Below are 18,135 nucleotides of genomic sequence, written 5' to 3'. Positions count from 1 at the left end.
TGAAGTTTACTAAGGACTGTGAGATTTCTCTTCTAATATGGGTAACCTGAGTCCCTTATTTTTAGAGAATTAGCAGCAATAGGAATAGAGATGGTAGGAAGGTGGTGTGCCAGTCAGGCCTGGCATGCGGTTGGCTGGTAAGTTCAAAATCTGAAATCTCACAGGTTGGCAGGCTGGAAGCTTAGGCAGGAGTTGGTACTATATCATAGTCCTCTCTCATTGGGTTTTACTTCTTACAGTTGCAGTTACTCACAGTCAATGGTCAGAGAATATTGAATGGAAAGTTCCAGAAATAAATGATTCATACGTTTTAAATCTCATGTCATTCTGAAATGAGATGAACTCTCTCACTGTCCTGCTCCATCCTGCCCAGGATGTGGACCATCACTTCATCCAGAGTATCCATGCTGCATACGCAGGTTGACTGTTGTGGTGCTGTGGTGGTTGTGTTCAGGTTACTTCTTAATTAGTTTACTTAATAGTGACCCTGAAACCCAAGAGCAGTATTGGTATCAATTCAGACATGTCAAAAACAAGCTGTAAATTGATTCCTTTAAGTGAAATTTCAAAATACTATGTTAGTCAACTTTCTGTTACTGTAACAACTTGAGATAACTTGGAAAGAGACAAGGTTTTATAGTTCATGGTTTTGATTTTGGGTCTGTGGCAAGGCAGCTCCTCATGGCAAGGAGCACCTGGTGGAGCAAAGCCGCTCACCTTATGACTGAGAACTGAACAAGTAAAGAGGACAGGCTGGTGTCCCACTATGGGAAGCCTCCCCACAATGACCAGAAGGCCACCCTTCAAGGGCACACCCACAATGACCAGAAGGCCTCCTGCTAGGTCACCTCTTACAGGTTTCTACCACCTCCCAATAGCCCCAAGCTAAGGACCATGCCTTTAACACACAGTTCTTTGGGGAACATTCCAGATCCAAACTATAGAAAACACAGTAAGATATTTTGAAAGGGAGATACTACATTCACAGTCTTTTTTGCAGTATATTGTTATAATTTTTCTATTTTTATTGTAAGTTGTTATTTTTAATTTTTTACTCTGCTTAATTTAAAATTAAACTCTATCATATGTGCATATGCATAGGGAAAAGCATAGTATATATAAGGTTTAGTAGTATTCATGGTTTCAGGTATCCACTGGGGGTCTTGGGATGTATCTCCTACAGATAAGGGGAGACATATATAGTCTTTTTTTGGGGGGGTTACAATACAGGATTTATTGGTGTGTGTGTGAGATTAAGAAGGGGACAACACATGGAAGCCCTCATGAGTGCAGGACCCACCACTTGTCCAGGGTAACATGGTTGGGGGCATATTTGAGCCCACAGTCATCAAGAATGAGCCACTTCCCAGCCACCACATCTTCAAATTCCTCAGCATTAAATTTGGTAAAGTCCCACTTCTTTGAGATGTGGATTTTCTGGTGGCCAGGGAACTTGAACTTGGCCCCGCATAGTGCCTCAATCACATGTTCCTTGTTCTGCAACTTGGTGTAGATGGACATGATGACTTGGCCAATGTGAACTCTGGCCACTATGCGCTGGGGTTTCCCAAAGGCACCCTACATATCTGTCTGGAGCCTGTCATTCCCAGCACAGGACAACATCTTGTTGATACACAGGTTGTTTTGCCACAACTTTTTACCATGTACTTGTTGGCACAAATATGGCAGCCTCCAAGGCTTTAGCGAATAGCTGTTCACATTCATCAGACATCATGTGGCCACAGAGTGGGAACTCATCTACTTTTGCCTTTTTCCACCCAAGGTCAAAGCTGTGGATATTGGCATCAGGGACACCCCAGCAGAAACAAGACTTTGGGCATGGATTGTTTTTACATGTAACACTGGGCGGGGCAGCAGCCCTTGGCGACACCAGGATTTTCAGTGTTGCTTGGAAGTAAAAGAGTGACTTCTGTAGTCTTAGGGCTGAATATCTTCTGAGAAAACTTAGTTTTTGCTCTTTAGTTCTTCACCAATTGGATGAGGCCCACCCACATCATGGATGGTAATCTTTACTTAGTCAACTGATTGCATATGTTAATCACTTCTACAAGGTAACCTAATCACAGCAACACTTAGATTAGTGTTTAATTGAATAATGGCTACTGCAGTCTAGCCAAGTAGACATGCAAAACTAATCATCACAGTAGGTAAAGCTGGAACTTCTGCAGTGGGCAGCAGGAAAAAGAGGAAAAGGAAAGCTGGATGCTTGAGGTGGATTCTTGGGGTATGGTGGAGAATCAGCAGGGAATTAAATATGTTGACATCAGAGCCATCATTCTGGGACTGGGGAGGAATGAAGAGCAAGCTAGTTGTCAGGAATGCATGAATCAATTCACATTATCTAATGAGTTTCTATTAAAAAACAAATTCTTGTATTTCTAAGATCAAGATAGCCCTTTGGGGGAGGAGGGTAACCAGTACTCTGGGTAAAATCTGAAAGTTAGAAATGCTAAACAAATAAGAAGAGGAAAACCTTCCTCTCAGACTGTAAGTTATTGAAGGAGCACATGAATTTACCAACATGGTTTTGAAACTTGGAGGAAGGAGACCCTAATAAAAATTAATGAAGACAAGAGAAAGGGAATAGAGATTAATTGTCCAGAGGTCATTATTACTAACTTAAGATGTGTAAAAATGTTACTGACTACAGTATACTGGTTGAATTATCATTGTATATTAGTAATTGTGAAAGTATTTAATAAAGGTGTACTCAAAACTTTATTCCCTCAACTCCATTGTTCTCAATGTCTTCCTGTTTTATAGTTGAAAGTTCTAACAGATATTTTAAGAATCCAACTATCTAGATTTGGGAGGGATTATGCTGTTAGTTTCTCTATGTATAAGCAGAAACATTAAATTCATCATTGTGCATATGATAAAGTGTGTCTAATGGGACATTGGAAAAGATTTATGGTTCAATTATCAATGTGTTAGCATTATCAATACATTTAACAAAACTCATTTCCCTTCAATAAAAGACAACCATTAGCTCTTTCTAAACTGATCATGCCAACCTTGGTAGTTTAAGTAGATATATTTGTCACTCTCCAACTGCTTCCATTTGGAATTCTCTAATAAAAGAAGAAAAATAGAATGTTATCTTTGTGTGTGTGTGTATGTGTGTGTGTGTGTGTGTACTGGGGTTTGAACTCAGGGACACTTGACCACTGAGCCACATCCCAAGCCCTATTTTGTACTTTATTTAGAGACAGGGTTTCACTGAGTTGCTTATACCTTGCTTCTGCTGAAGCTGGCTTTGACCTGAGATCCTCCTGCTTTAGACTCCCTAGCCACTGGGATTACAGGTATGAGCCACCATGTCTGGCTGAATGTTATCTTTCTTCATTTTCTTCTATAATACTTCCTGATAATGGCCTTTAAGGCAGAAAACATTTCATATTTGGCTGTAGATAGTCACCAAGTCTTTAGTTTTTGTAGTTGTAATGAACATCAACTACAGATGTGGCAAAACAAAATTTGCAAGTTGCCTTGTAAAACTGTCTCAATTTCTGTTTCAATACAAGGGCTTATTATTTCTGAAGCATGTGTACTTTTTGTAAACTTTTATTCTGGTTAAAAATTTAAAAGGGAGCTACTTGTAATGTCTTTAGCATTAACTTAAGATGTAGTAGGCCTATAAAACAATCATTCAGATGCTATTAAAAGTATATGAATAATAAAATGGCTATGATGAAAAAGTTTTAAGAGTAACTATGGCCTTGGTAGCTCCCCCTTTGCAGAAAGCCTTCTTGGGGATGGGTTATATTCTGGCTGTCATGGGCAATTAAATGTTATTTGGGAATCAGGGAATCTGGACCCTTATTTTTTTTCTCTTATTGGGAGTGGATGCTGTGGAACATTTTTCTGGGCTGTAAATGGCAACAGAGCATAATGCAATAATATTCCTAAGAAATAACCTTAGGTTACTTTGTTTATATGAGATATTTATGAGGGTGCAAGTTTTATGAGTTTGTTTTATTCGTCAAAATCAAAGGCACTAATAGTCTAGGACCATGTAAGGAACTATATGGGATATGGTGGAACCACTCTGGATTTTGGAGCAAAATAATCCCAGATTTGAATCTAGATCCTGCTATTTAGGAGCTTTGCAATCTGGGCAAATTACTTAAATTATCTATTAGTTCTTCCTTTTATAAGATGGAATTAATAATAATGCCTATTGCAAGGAGCTAATGGGAGAAGTACTGAAAATAACACTTACAGGGTAAAGAGCATATGCTTGCTAATGTATTTGGTATTTACTAATGTTAATTCCTTTCCTCCTCCTTGATACCATTAATGATCTAATGTAGCGTCTGTGATACTTAGCTGTTATCACTATTTAATGGACATCTTTCATAGCTGTGAAGCAAGATTGATGTTTGAGATCACAAAATATTTAAACCTTCTGTGCTGTTAGGAAGTTCAAGAAAGCTGGATTAATCAAAAATCTTGAGATTCTTAAAAGAATTCTACCAAAGCAGTTTCTTCTATTTTCTTTACTTGTGTGTGGATGTGTGTGTGTGGGTGTGTGTGTGTTGTGTGTGTGTGTGTGTAGCTGTCCCTTGGTATCTATGTGTAGGGACTGGTTCCAGGAATGCCTATGATTTCCAGTATATCTTTTCCTCCTCCCCTCTTTCTCTCTCAGTACTGGGAATTTAATCCAGGGGCACTCTTAGATCCAACTACATAGTATGTTCCAGCAACAATCTAACATTTTTGATTCACAGGTGGTTGAATCCATGGATATGTGCTATATATGGAGATACATATGCATGCATGCACATGCGCACGCACACACACACACATACCTATATATAAATATATACACACACACACATATAAAGATTATGTATGTTTAGAATACATAATCTGTTTACACAGATTCTAAGTATGCAGTGCAAATAAATGATCACAATGTGAGTTCTTCTATGTAATTACCCTTCAGAGAAAGATATAGATCTCTACCAAAAGAACCTCTTGTGACTGCCCCCCATCATTACAACTTCCCTCTTTCCCCAAATAATCACAGTTCTGACTTTTCACGCTATTAATTGGTTTCCTCCATTTTAAGCCTTATAAAAATTGAAGTATACCATTTTTGGTGACTCCTTCTTTTGCTCAACATTGTTTAATGGGACTCATTCATGCTGTTTCCTATACAGAATTTTTTTCAAACATTTGTATTGTATTCCATGATGTGAATATATTTATCCATCCATTACTGGTGGATATTTGGGGCATTTCCAGTTTTGCTTCAGCACAGCTATGAATATTTTGGTATATAACTTTTGGTCAACACATATATGCATTTCTGTTGAGTATGAACCTTGCAGAAGTGCTGACTTACAGGGCAGGCATGGACTCAGCTTCCTTATATATTGTGCTCCCTTTTACTAGAACTTTCCAGACAGTTTTCCAAGGTGGTTGTACCACGTAATACCTCACACCTGAACTCCTAGAAACAGTTTGTGAGTGTTCCAGCTCTTCTCTCTCTGTACCATACCTGGTATAATCAATCTTTTTCAATTTTAATTGTTCTGATAGGAAGGCTACAGTATCTCATTGTGATTTTGATTTGAATTCTCTTGATGACTAAGAAGGTTGAACACCTTTTAATTTGTTTATTGACCTTTTGGATTTTCTCTTTCTCTTCCCTTCTTTCCTTACTCCTTCTCTTCTGTAGTCTTTGGACACTCATGTATTTCAGGTTTTGTGTGACTGCTCTGCAGGCCTATATATTAGCTGAACTTGGCTGTTTATTAAGTTTGGAAAAAAACTGACTCAGAAAGGACAGCCCAGCACTTGGGGCCAACACTGGCTTGGGAGTTGGCATCTGTGTTGTACTCTCAGATTGGCCTGTCCTTGTGAGGCTACTTTTGTGATTGTGTAATTTTGATAGGACATTCACCACGTCCTCACTACCTATTGATCATTCTGCTCCAAGTGATTGGGATAGTGGATTGTAAAGAATGGGCCTCAGAGCCATTTTGGTGTGGGGATAGTCCATCCTCTAACCTTGCTGTTTGTTATGGTTTGGATGTGAGGGGTCCCCCAGAGCTCCTGTGTTTATGCAGGAATGTTCAGCGGTGAAGTGACTGGATTATGAGAACTGTAACCTAATGAGTCCATCCTAGTTTGAATGGACTGACTGGGTGGTAACTGTAGGTAGGTGAGGTGTGACTGGAGGAGGTGGACCGTTGCGGGTGTGCCCTGGAAGAGTGCATTTTCCCTGCAGTTCCTCCCCTCCTCCTCTTCTCCTTCCTCTTCCCTTCCCTTCTCTTCTCTCTCTCTCTCCTCCTCCACCTCCTCCTTCTCCTTCTTCTGCTTCTCCTTCTCTCCCCCCATCTCCACCCACCCCCTGCTTCCTGCTGCCATAGGTGAATAGTTTTCCTCTGCTGCTGTCCTTTGGCCATAATGATGTACCTCATCTTGGGCCCAAAGCAATGGAATTGTATGACCATGAACTAGATCTCAAAACTGTAAACCAAAATAAACTTTTCCTCCTCTAAGTTACTTTGGTTGGGTATTTTGGTGACAGTGAGACAAAACTGACTGATGTTGTTAAAGTGATTTGTGGGGAATAGAGGTTGGTGAAACTGAGAAATTTATGATTTTTATGAAAATGAAGACATACTTTGGTGATAATGCAAATCTTGAGGACATATGACCCAAGGTAACAACTGGAGGTCCCTGAAGGTGGTCACAGCCCAAATCTGTTTTTGAGAGTTATTTTTATTCAAGATTCACTAAGACTTGAGTTGCCTGTTTAATGCTACCCACTTCCTTGCCTGACCTCTGTATGTTCAGAGTAGATGAGACTTCAGAGAATGTGTGCTCTACAGTTACACACCCACTAGCAAAGACTGAGGGGGTCGCAGATGGGCAGGAAGGCTCACGAGGGCTTCACTACGGTTTCAGTCAGCTTTTTTGTTGCCATGACAAGAAGACCTAACAAGAACAATGTAGAGGAGGAAAAATTTATCTAGGGCTCAAGGTTTCAGAGGCCTCAGTCCATAAATGGCTGACTCCATTGCTCTGGGTCTGAGGTGAGGCAGAACATCATTGTGGAAGCGGGAGGCAGAGTAAAGCAACTCAGGACATGGCAACCAGAAAGCAGAGAGAAGATATATAAACCCCACAGGCATTCCCCCAGTGACCTACCTCCTCTAGCCACAGCCTACCTGCCTATATTTACCATCTAGTTAATCCATATCAGTGGACTAATCCACTGATAAGGTCAAGGTTCTCCTAATCCAATCACTTCACCTCTGAAAATTCTCAGACACATGAGCTTTTAACACCTCACATCTAAACCATAATGACAGCCTCTCTTTTTCAGGTACCCAACTGTGCTCCCTCCCTCCAGGGGAGCCACTAGGGCATTCAGACTGGATTTAGTCACTTTCTGACAGAAATGAATTTACTTCACTGCATTTTCAACAACTGTAAAAATCTTAAGTTTTTTTTTTTTGTTACTTACAAATATTTTATTTTTACATTAAATTAATAAAGATTTAGAAAAATATTAGTATCATCATTATTTTATGCAACCAATCTAAACAATTAGCAATTAGTTTAACCAGTTCTAGACATTTAACTCATTTAGAGTTAAATGTGTTAGACATTCAACTCATTTAGTTTTCCTCTAACAGAAACTAGTAACAACATCCTGTTAGTTAATTCTGTGTATATGAGTCCAATTTTTAAAAACGTTTTTATTTTGGAAAAAAAACCTCAAATATACACACAGTGGAAGAAATAGGATAAAAAATCCCCATGAATCTATGAATTAGTTTCACAGTTGTCAACACAGGGCCAATCTCATCTATCCTGTTCTGTTGTCCCTCCCAAGTATTTTGAAGCAAATCCCAGTTGTAATATCACTTTAACCTTAGATAAATACAGTGTGTGTGCGCTATTTTTTTTTTTTTTTTTTTTTTTTTGGTGGCACTGGGGATTGAACCCAGGGATGCTCTACTACTGAACTATATCCCAAGCCCCCTTTTTAAAAATTTTATTTTGAGACAGGGTTTCACCAAGTTGTCTAGGCTGGCCTTGAACTTTCGAACCTTCTGTCTCAGCCTCCCAGGAAGCTAGAATTACAGGCATGTTCTACCACATGGAGCTCTTACCTCTAAAAGGTAAGAACTCATTGTAAAAATGGTGGTAGTTTTTCATGTTAAAACCATATGTGAATGGTAGAAAAAATTGGGAAGACTAGGTAGCTGTATTGGTTTTCTTGCTGCATAATAAGTTATAGTCATATGTTGCTTAATGATAGGCATAATTTCTGAGAAATACTGTTAGGTCATTTTGTTGTGGGAACATCACAGAGTGTACTTACACAAACTAAGATGCTATGACATCACTATGTTGTATAATTTTATAGGACACTGTCACATATGTAGTACATCACTGGCCAAAACATGGTTATGTGCAGCATGACTACACTGCTAACGTTATTGTGTTAAAACAACACAAATTTGTTATCTCACAGTTTTTGTGGGCTGCAAGTCCAGTATGGCACAGTGGGTTCTCTGGTTGAGGGTCTCTAAGGCTGCTATCAAGATGTTGACGGGGACTGATTGCTTATCTGAGGCCTGGGGTTCTCTTTTATGCTCACCTGGGCACTGGCAGAATTCAGTTCCCCGTGGGTTGTAGGACTGAGGCCACCCAGTTCCCTGCCAGAGTTCTTTCCATAGCCTTGCTCCCAATGTGCAACTTGCTTCTTCAAGACAGAAAGGGAGAGAAAGAAGTCTCTGACATCCTGTAGAGTAGAGAAAGGGAGTCAGGAGGAGGGAGAAGAGGAGGGAAAGGGGGAGTACTAGGGAATAAAATAGAGAAAATTGTTATGTGCACATATGAATGTGTCACAATGACCCCTACTAAAATATATTACTGTAACGTACTAAAAACAAAACAGAAAATAAGTTAAAAAATAATTTCAGGTCTGGGATTGTGGTTCAGTGGTACAGTGCTCACCTAGCATGTGTGAGGCACTGGATTTGATCCTCAGCACCATATAAAAATAAATAAATAAAATAAAGGTATTGTGTCCATCTACAACTGAAAAAAATTAAAAAAAATAATTTCAGCAGTCTCAATTGCATGAATATAGTATCTTATATCACATTTTACTTTTTTGTCAATTTAAGTGAGCCTTTATTGTGCAAAAATGGTTATCAACAATTACTTATATTTGATATCCAATAGAAGTTGTATGTTTTAAAGCTGTTTTTATAGGCCTTGAAATTCATCATATAGCTCTTATTTTGCATATAATTTGCAATTTAGCACAAAAGAAAGAAAGGGAAGAAGAAGAAAGAAGGCATTGTCTCTGACATTAGGGAAGCCCAGTATATTTTTTAAAAATTCTCACCCTGATTAACTCAGGCCCATACAGGATAATCACTCTTGATTAAATAAAAATACTGATTTGGGAATTTAATTACATATGAAAAATTCTTTCAGTTTTACTGTATTCATTGACTACAGTGAGGGTTCCACCTGTACTGAAGGAGAGGAGACTTTCTAAAGATATGAACAATAATCAAGTAGAAAATAATACTTGGAATTTTATTCTCTTATTACTTTAGGAAAGGAATTTGCATGCTTTTTCTGTAAAGGGCTGACTAGTAAATGTTTTAGGTATGTGGACCAGGTGGTTTTATTGCAGCTCTTGGACTCTGTGACAGAAGCTGGAAAGCAGCCACAGATAACATGTAAACTAATAGGCAGGCTGTGTGTCAAAAAAAGTACAGGCGTTCCTCCACTTATGATTGGGTTATGTCCGGATGAAGCCCTCATAAGTTGAAAATGCACTTAATATGCCTAACCTAGCAAACATTAGCTCGGCCTACCCCACCTTGAATGTGCTCAGAACAGTTCCATTAATCTACAATTGGGTGAAATCAACTAACACACAGCCTACTTTATAACAAAGTGCTGAATATCTCATGTAATTTAATGAATACTATACTAAAAGTGAAGAACAGAATGGTTGCATGGGTATGCTTCTACCTAATCATTCATAAAATAGGAAAAGCACTTCAGTCAAGTCATCACAAGCCAGGTACCATCCATATTTATAAAAACAGTGTTGAACCCCATTTGGTCAGTGGGCCAGTTTGCCAACCCCTGACTTACACATCTATGCACAATTCCACTGGCTATTTTTTGCAGTACTGGGAATTGAACCCAGGACTTTGCACATGCTAAGCAATCACTGAGCTAAATCCCTGAGCCTTTTTATTTTGTTTTGGAACAGGGTCTCACCAAGTTGTGCAGACTCGCCTTGAACTTGTGATCCTCCTGCCTCAGCTTCCTGAGTGTTGGAATTATAGGCATGTGCTATTGTGCCCTCCTATGATTCTATTTTACAATGTACTGTGTTGGCATTGAGTCTCACAGGTGCTGTATGAATTAATAATTAAAAAAAATCTGTTAGTATAGATCTAGTAGAGTTCCCTGAGGGCATTGTTTATTCCATTTCTCAATAATTCTGCCATAAAATTTCATGGGAAGGACTTCCTTTGGAACTTAGTGCCAGCAGAAGTTTTGCTTCCCCGGACTGATGTTTTTTCCTATCCCAGAAATTATGTAATTCACCATATTTCCTTTTTTGTTTTGGCTTCCAGGAAGCTAAAAATCTAACTTGAAATCCAATTATTGCAACTATAAAGACTAGACAGATTGCAAATTGTGCTTATCTGCCTAGGAATGATATTTTACCCTTATTTTAATTCTCTGAGTTTCACCATTTTAATATTATTTTATTGTTGTAAGTTCCTTTGTGGAATAACATTGAGGGAAAATATGAACTTTTGTTCATTGAATTCAAAGAAACCATTCAATTTGTCTTCATAAATGTTCTAAGTTAGCAATAGCCTAAACATCCATCAACAGTAGAGTTGACAAATTTTGGTATAATCAGGTATTACACAGTAACAAAAAAGATCAAAATATTGCTACATGCTCCAACATGGAAGAACCTCACCAATATTGTTCTGAGTTGAGGAAGGCAGACACAACAGAATCTAGGCTGATTCTGTTTATATTAAGTCCAAGGACAGGTGAAATGAATTGCAGGTAACAAGTTAGAAAGTGATAGCCTTGGGAAGGAATGATTTCCTATGAAGTTTCAAGAGTAAACTTGATGGGATTTTGGAAATGTCCTAAACCTCGCACTGAACAGATATTGAGTGTGTATGTATACAAACAAAGCACAGATTTAGGGTTAGTATACTTTATGTACTTTCCTACAGGTGTGTGTCAGTCAATTTTCTGTTATTGTAATAAAATACCTGAGATAATCACTTGAGAAGAGGAAAGGATTATTTTGGTTCAGTTTTGGATGGTTAAGTCCATGGCTGGTGACCTCATTGCTTTTGGGCCTGTGAAAACACAGCACATTAAGACAGGAACACTTGCAGAGGAAACCTCTATCTCACAGTAACTGGGAAGCAAAGAGAAAGAGTGGAAGAGACCAAGTTCCCACAATCCCCTTCCAGGGCACACCTTCAATACCTAAGACCTTCCTCTAGGTCCCATCTCTTCAAGGTTCCACGGCCTTCTAAGAGTGCCACAGGCTAGGAACCAATTTTTTTTTATTATTATTATTGTAAACAAATGGGATACATGTTGTTTCTGTTTGTACATGGAGTCTACGCATACCATTTGCGTAATCATACATTTACATAGGGTATGATGTTGGATTCATTCTGTTTTTTTTTTCCTCCCCCCACCCCTCTGTTCCCTCTATACAGTCCCTCCTTCCTCCATTCTTGCCCCCCCCACCCCCCATTATGTGTCATCATCTGCTTATCAGCGAGATCATTCGTTCTTTGGTTTTTGAGATTGGCTTATCTCACTTAGCATGATATTCTCCAATTTCATCCATTTGCCTGCAAATGCCATAATTTTATTATTCTTTATAGCTGAGTAATATTCCATTGTGTGTGTGTGTATATATATATATATATATATATATATATATATATATATCACAGTTTCTTTATCCATTCATCAATTGAACGACATCTAGGTTGGTTCCACAATCTGGCTATTGTGAATTGAGCAGCTATGAACATTGATGTGGATGTATCTCTGTAGTATGCTGATTTTAAGTCCTTTGGGTATAGGCCGAGGAGTGGAATAGCTGGGTCAAATGGTGGGTCCATTCCAAGTTTTCTAAGGAATCTCCACACTGCTTTCCAGAGTGGCTGCACTAATTTGCAACCTCACCAGCAATGTATGAGTGTACCTTTTTCCCCACATCCTCGCCAACACCTATTGTTACTTGTATTCTTGATAATCACCATTCTAATTGGGGTGAGATGGAATCTTAGTGTAGTTTTGATTTGCATTTTTCTTATTACTAGAGATGTTGAACATTTTTTCATATGTTTGTTGATTGCTTGTAGATCTTCTTCTGTGAAGCATCTGTTCATTTCCTTAGCCCATTTGTTGATTGGGTTATTTGTATTCTTCCTGTAGAGTTTTTTGAGTTCTTTATATATCCAATTCTTTTATACAGGGCTTCTGGGAGACAGTACCTAACCATAGTAATGAGTATATGCCCTCCACCCCCAAATAAAATGACCATATAGCTTCTTACTCACTCATGTCTATATATATATGGTCAGGTTTCTTTTGGAGAAGAACTTTAAAACTGATGATATCAAAAGTGCATAACTTTTTACATTTCTAAAGTTCACAGGTTTGTAGCACTGTTATACTTTAATTACACCAATTTTCTTAAATCCATAGCTGAAAATATATGTAAAGATAGATTTTCAACCACAAAGAAAGAGTCATAGTTTATGGGTGTACTATTTGTTCACTCCATAAAGTGGCTAAGAGGATGAGTGGAAACTGGAGTCCAGCCTCTAGGCCACTAGCCAAGCTCAGCACCTGGAGGCAGAGCCTGCCTGCACTGCCATTTCTACTAATTTGCACAAACACACTTGTTCTAATCTGCACTTAAAAGCACGTATCAGTAACAGCCCAACATAAACTTGATACTTACAGTGAAACATTAAGTTTCAAGGCTGAGTATATTTGGTGATCTTTGGAATAAAAGCCAATCTCTTCCTGGGTCTTTGCAGCTTAAGGAATGTTTTATAAAATAGAACAGAAAGAATCAATACCAATTCCCTCTCCTTACTTTTCACGTGTGCATTGTACAACCCCTGGTTGGCCTACTAATGGCTTAATGGGGAAGAGCCATTTGGAGTTTGGGAAAGAATGAGTTTTGCTGACCTAAGAGACCCATACTTTTAGCTGGGGCTCCTAGGAAAAGATTGAGCTCATCTGACTTTTAAAGAGGTCAGCGAGGTTGTCACTCTTAGATCACATGAGTGGAAAGTGAGAAGCAGCATCTAATTGTATCTATCCTAGTTGCAATGTCAATGTCCAGGAAAGAAAGCAACAGCAAAGTCTAAAAGCAGATTGAAATCTAAAATGACATTTTTGTAGATAAAAATTTTAGGTTACATTATCCACCAGAAAAATAGATTATCAAGACTGATCTCTTTTCCAGATCTGTAAAATTAAAGCTTAAGTATAATGAAATATTCATATACACTGGACTGATGCTCCATTTGTACTGACCTTTTATCATATGGTATGAGATACATTAGAATTATAGGCAGGTGTGTGACATTTTCTCAATCACAATATAACTCTGTATCCAGAAATAATAAGGAAAAAAACTCCATCACAAACAACATGTTTTGGTAATTCCTCTTAATGATTGATTGATCATATCATTATAACTTCAGTTTAGGAGAAAAGAACCTGGTACCTATTTTGAGTATTTCAGATATATTTGAGTAAAATTTGCATTTAAACATGGACATGATTTTCTACATTAATCACTTGAAGTGCTCATAAGACTCTTGTTGGTGAAAGTTGCTTTGTAGTGTTTTTAACTCAGCCCTCTTAGAGTAATGGAGAAATTCATCTCTGTTACAAATTCCAGATATTAGGATCACTTTGTTCTTCAGGAGAACAATCTGAGCCCAGTTTTGCTAACTAATCCTATTGGGATTCTATTAGGTTTTTGTTTCTTGAGCACATCCCTGGATTTGTTGATGAACTCCAGACTTGGACAAGTTTCCTTCAGTTGAAGTTAAGATGGATCTACTTCAAAGGGGCAGAAGCAGACAAAGTAATCTGAGAAAATCCTAGCCGTGAAATCTAGGTTCCAGTTTCAGATTTCTGGATGGGATCTGACTGACACAGGTTGGGCCAGGTGCCCAGCTCTGACCCTGTTAACTGTGACTGGGTGGCAGAGTCACAAAGTACTAGTGTAGTTATGGGGTCCACCTGTGGGAGGTTTTATTCTAAGTAAATCAGAGATAGGCAGGTGTGGGGAAGATACTTGCAAAGGTGTTACTGTAATGCTCAGGAGTTCACATACTAGTAATTCACCTTCCCACCTCATAGAAAAATTCACGCTAAGGAGTGTCTCTATTGACTTATTGCTTTTTGAAGAGATATTGGAGGAAGATTCTGATTATACTGCATCTTCCAAATTTCTTCTTTGTTTCTTCATTGAAGAAACTTCTGGCTCAAGTTCACCCATGGTGAAGCTGCAGAGGAAATCACAGTGCTGGAGGAGATGGTCAGTCCCAGGATGAAAGCTTTTTGATTTTGGAAAATATTTGCTTTTCATTGTTTATGTGCTCATATCTCTCTGAAAATAAATTTCTTCCTTCCTTAAATTTTAAAATTTGGAAGGAATAGTGTGATTCATACATTTATAGCTGAGTTTACTTTTCTTTGTGGTCCTGGAATTTTTAAAAGTGACATAAATTGAATGGGGAGATCATGGTTCTTGGGAACAAATTAGTTGTGTTCTGCCCAGCTGGCTTGTGACCTTGATTGAAAGCACACATCATTTTTCATTTCTTTGTAAGCTTGATGCTGACTTCCAAAAAATATTCATACTTATGGTTTATTTTGTTGAGCTCCTGGGGTAACATTGCTTTGACATGTACAGTTTAGAGGCTTTCTAAGCCCTTGATTTCTACTTTTAGGTCTTAAAATGGAGTTGAGATTTCCACAGCACTTCCACTTCATGTTCCTAAGACTCTGGGCACAGGCACACTTCAGCCCATTTATTCAGTGCCTGTGGTTGTTCAGGCAGGCATAGTCCTGGAAGCAAAACTGAGTAAGAAGTCCTTAATCATAAAACACTTGTGTGGGAATAGAATGTATAACTTAGTTTGTTCAGGTGACCATAAAAAAATGCCATAAACTGAGTAGCATTTGCAAATAAATGAATGGAATTGGAGAATCTCATGCTAAGTGAAATAAGCCAATTCCCAAAAACCAAAGGCCGAATGTTTTCCCTGATAAGTGGAAGATGATATATAATGGGGGTGGGGGGTGTGGAGTGAGAGAAGAATGGAGGAACTTTAGATTACATAGAAGGAAATGAAAGGGAGGGGTTATAAAAATCATGTAATGAGACAGACATCATTACCCTATGTACATGTATGATTACACGAATAGTATGAATCTATATCGTGTACAACCATAGAAACGAAATGATGTACCCCATTTATGTACAATGAATCAAAATGCAGTCTGTAAAAAATTTTAAAGAAATTTTAAAAAATTGACAGAAACTTCTTTTTCACAGTTTTGGAGGCAGGAAATCCCATAATCAATGCAGCAGCCAGTTGGGTGTCTGGTGAGGCCTTATTTCTAACTCAGAAACAGAGTCTCCTTCCTACGTCCTCACTGGTGGAAATGGGGAGGGTGTCTTTCTGGAGTTTTTTTCCCCTAGGGTCTTTTTATCCCCCATATATTTTTCTTGGTGCATTTTGATTATACATAATAGTGGGATTTGTTATGTATTTGTGCATGCACATAACATAATTTGTTCATTTTCATTCCCAAGTATCTTTTCCTCTGCTTCTCCCTCCTCTGAACCCCTTCCTCTGTTTTACTGTTCTCCTTTCTATTTTCATGAGGACTTCCCACACCTTTTTGTCTATTTTTCTCTTTAGCATTCACATATGAGAGAAAACATATGCTCTTAGACTTTCTGAGTTTATTTAATTTTGCTTAACATAATGCTCTCAAGTTCCATTCCTTTTTCTACAAATGGCATAATTTTGTTCTTTATGGCTGAATAAAACTTTGTTGTGTTTATATACTACATTCTCTTTATCCACTGATGCTTTGATGGATACTGAGGCTGGTTCCATAATTTGGCTATTGTGAATTGTGCTGCTATAAACATGGTTATGTGGTCTGTAATTATTTAGGATAAATACCAAAGAATGTGTACTTGGGTCATACAGAGACTTCATTTCTAGTCTTTTGAGGAACCTCCATACTGATTTCCACAATGGTTGTACTAATTTACAGTCTCACCAACAGTGATGGCCTCTTTTTTCTTTTTCATCTCAACTCATAAAATCACCAGCAGAGGTTCCTAACATCTTCATTCTCATCTCCTGATTGTGTTGAGCGATAGCCCTGGAAAACGTCCTCTGTGGTTTGCTGCCAAGAACCCCTTCTATTACCGATGCCTAATGGATAACTGAGAGGGAACACTCTGCTGTCCATGGTGCTAGTGAAGGATGTCTAAGACCCAGGCTTCCCCAGTGTGTTTCCCCAGCATCCTTGCAGTTAAGTTTGTGGATGAAGGAAGACGAATTTTGTAGGCTCAGCTCACTGTAAATCAGCTGAGTGGACAAGTGAAAACAAAAACCACCACACAACACAATACAACAAAACACCAACACAATATCTCTAAACTTAGAACAAGTCTTTCAGGAGCCTGTTAAAACCATGATGAAGACCTAATTGAATGGTTTTGTCCCTGATCCCACCTGGTTTGAAGATCACAAAGCCAATTCTAGCAGAACACCTGAAGCTCCAGGGCACCAGGGGCATCACCTGCACTAGTGGGGCAGAGCTACAGAGAAGAGTGACAGTACAATGGACTTCTGAGTTCTGAGCAAATGCTGTAGTGAATCTGGCAAAACTCCAAGTCTCTGCATTTAGGGAGGAGCAAACGCCACCAGCAAAGATGTCAAAGGGAATTTATACTCAGGTAGTTTGGAGATTTTCCTGGGGCAGCTGATACGCTTATTTGAATCTTGGAGAGTGAAGGCGAATGTAAGTGCTTATGTTTAGGCCTTTGTTCACTCAATCACCAAGAACCAGGTCATCAGTATAAGAAAATCCTACTTTGGTCATTGGCACTGACTGTGTAGTCCAGAGAAAGTTCTTAGCCTCACTGACTTTGGCTCCTTTATCTTTAAACAGAGACAATAACTTTGAAAGAATAAGATAATATATGAAAAGTGCTGAGCACAGAACTTGGGACACAATAGATGCTTAAACCTAGAAGTGATGTTTTTCACATCATCAAACAAAAGTTGACAGCTGTCTTACTCAGTACTACCCTAAGTGTGGTCCATGGACTATACCAGTTGACAAATTGCTTTTTTACTAGTCCTCAATGATACAACACTGAAATGGAGAGGGAGTGCTTAAAACTTTGATCATTTGACAATAATTGTATGTTAGTCTTGTATTTTGTTTGTATTTATGATTTTTAAGCATTTTGGGGGGTAACTTATTTGGACAGTATTGCAAAAGTCTATATATTTGGAAATGTAAGAAACCCATCTTTCTCCACAGACAGTTTGAGAAGCACTGGTTTAGCTCATTAATTCCCTATGAGCTAAATTATTAAAACCCTGGACCCCCAAATGCCTCATTTATCATTTAGGGAACTGAAGGGGACATCTTGTGTGTTCTCATGAGCACTCCTCTTGGCCAGATATGCTCCTCCCTCCAATGAGGGGTCATTACTTCTGACCAGATGTGCCTGCCATTGTGCCTTGGTCTCCTCTTCTGTTCACTGCAGCATCTCTTCTGTCCTGCCCTGACTGACATTGGGGAAAAGCTCTTCTCAGTCTTGGGACTCTGTGACCTGTTCTCTAAGTATAACTTCTCCTTACCTTCCATGATGTAGCTTTCAGGGATTAAGATTTCAGGCAATTCATTATAGTCATCGTCAGTGTGGCAAACTTGACACTTTGCCTACACCTTGAACCAGAAGGAGTTTGAATTTCAGCAAAT

General features: G+C 38.6%; 1 long non-coding RNA gene and 1 pseudogene across 6 annotated transcripts in view; one reads left to right on the top strand and one right to left on the bottom strand.

The window, feature by feature from the left end:
- Window positions 1–18,135, top strand: part of LOC306645058 — a 137,815-nt gene that overhangs the window by 23,638 nt on the left and 96,042 nt on the right. The window lies entirely within an intron of this gene.
- On the bottom strand, window positions 1,282–6,452 carry LOC306644850 (large ribosomal subunit protein uL16-like; annotated as a pseudogene). The gene is made up of 2 exons: window positions 6,380–6,452; window positions 1,282–1,908 (listed from the first exon to the last, which is right to left on the bottom strand). The product of its transcript is annotated as a large ribosomal subunit protein uL16-like (transcript).

This window comes from Sciurus vulgaris, assembly GCF_902686455.1.
Source record: "Sciurus vulgaris genome assembly, chromosome: 15".
In the NCBI taxonomy this organism is placed as follows: domain Eukaryota; kingdom Metazoa; phylum Chordata; class Mammalia; order Rodentia; family Sciuridae; genus Sciurus; species Sciurus vulgaris.
This window is presented reverse-complemented; position numbering and strand designations above follow the sequence as displayed.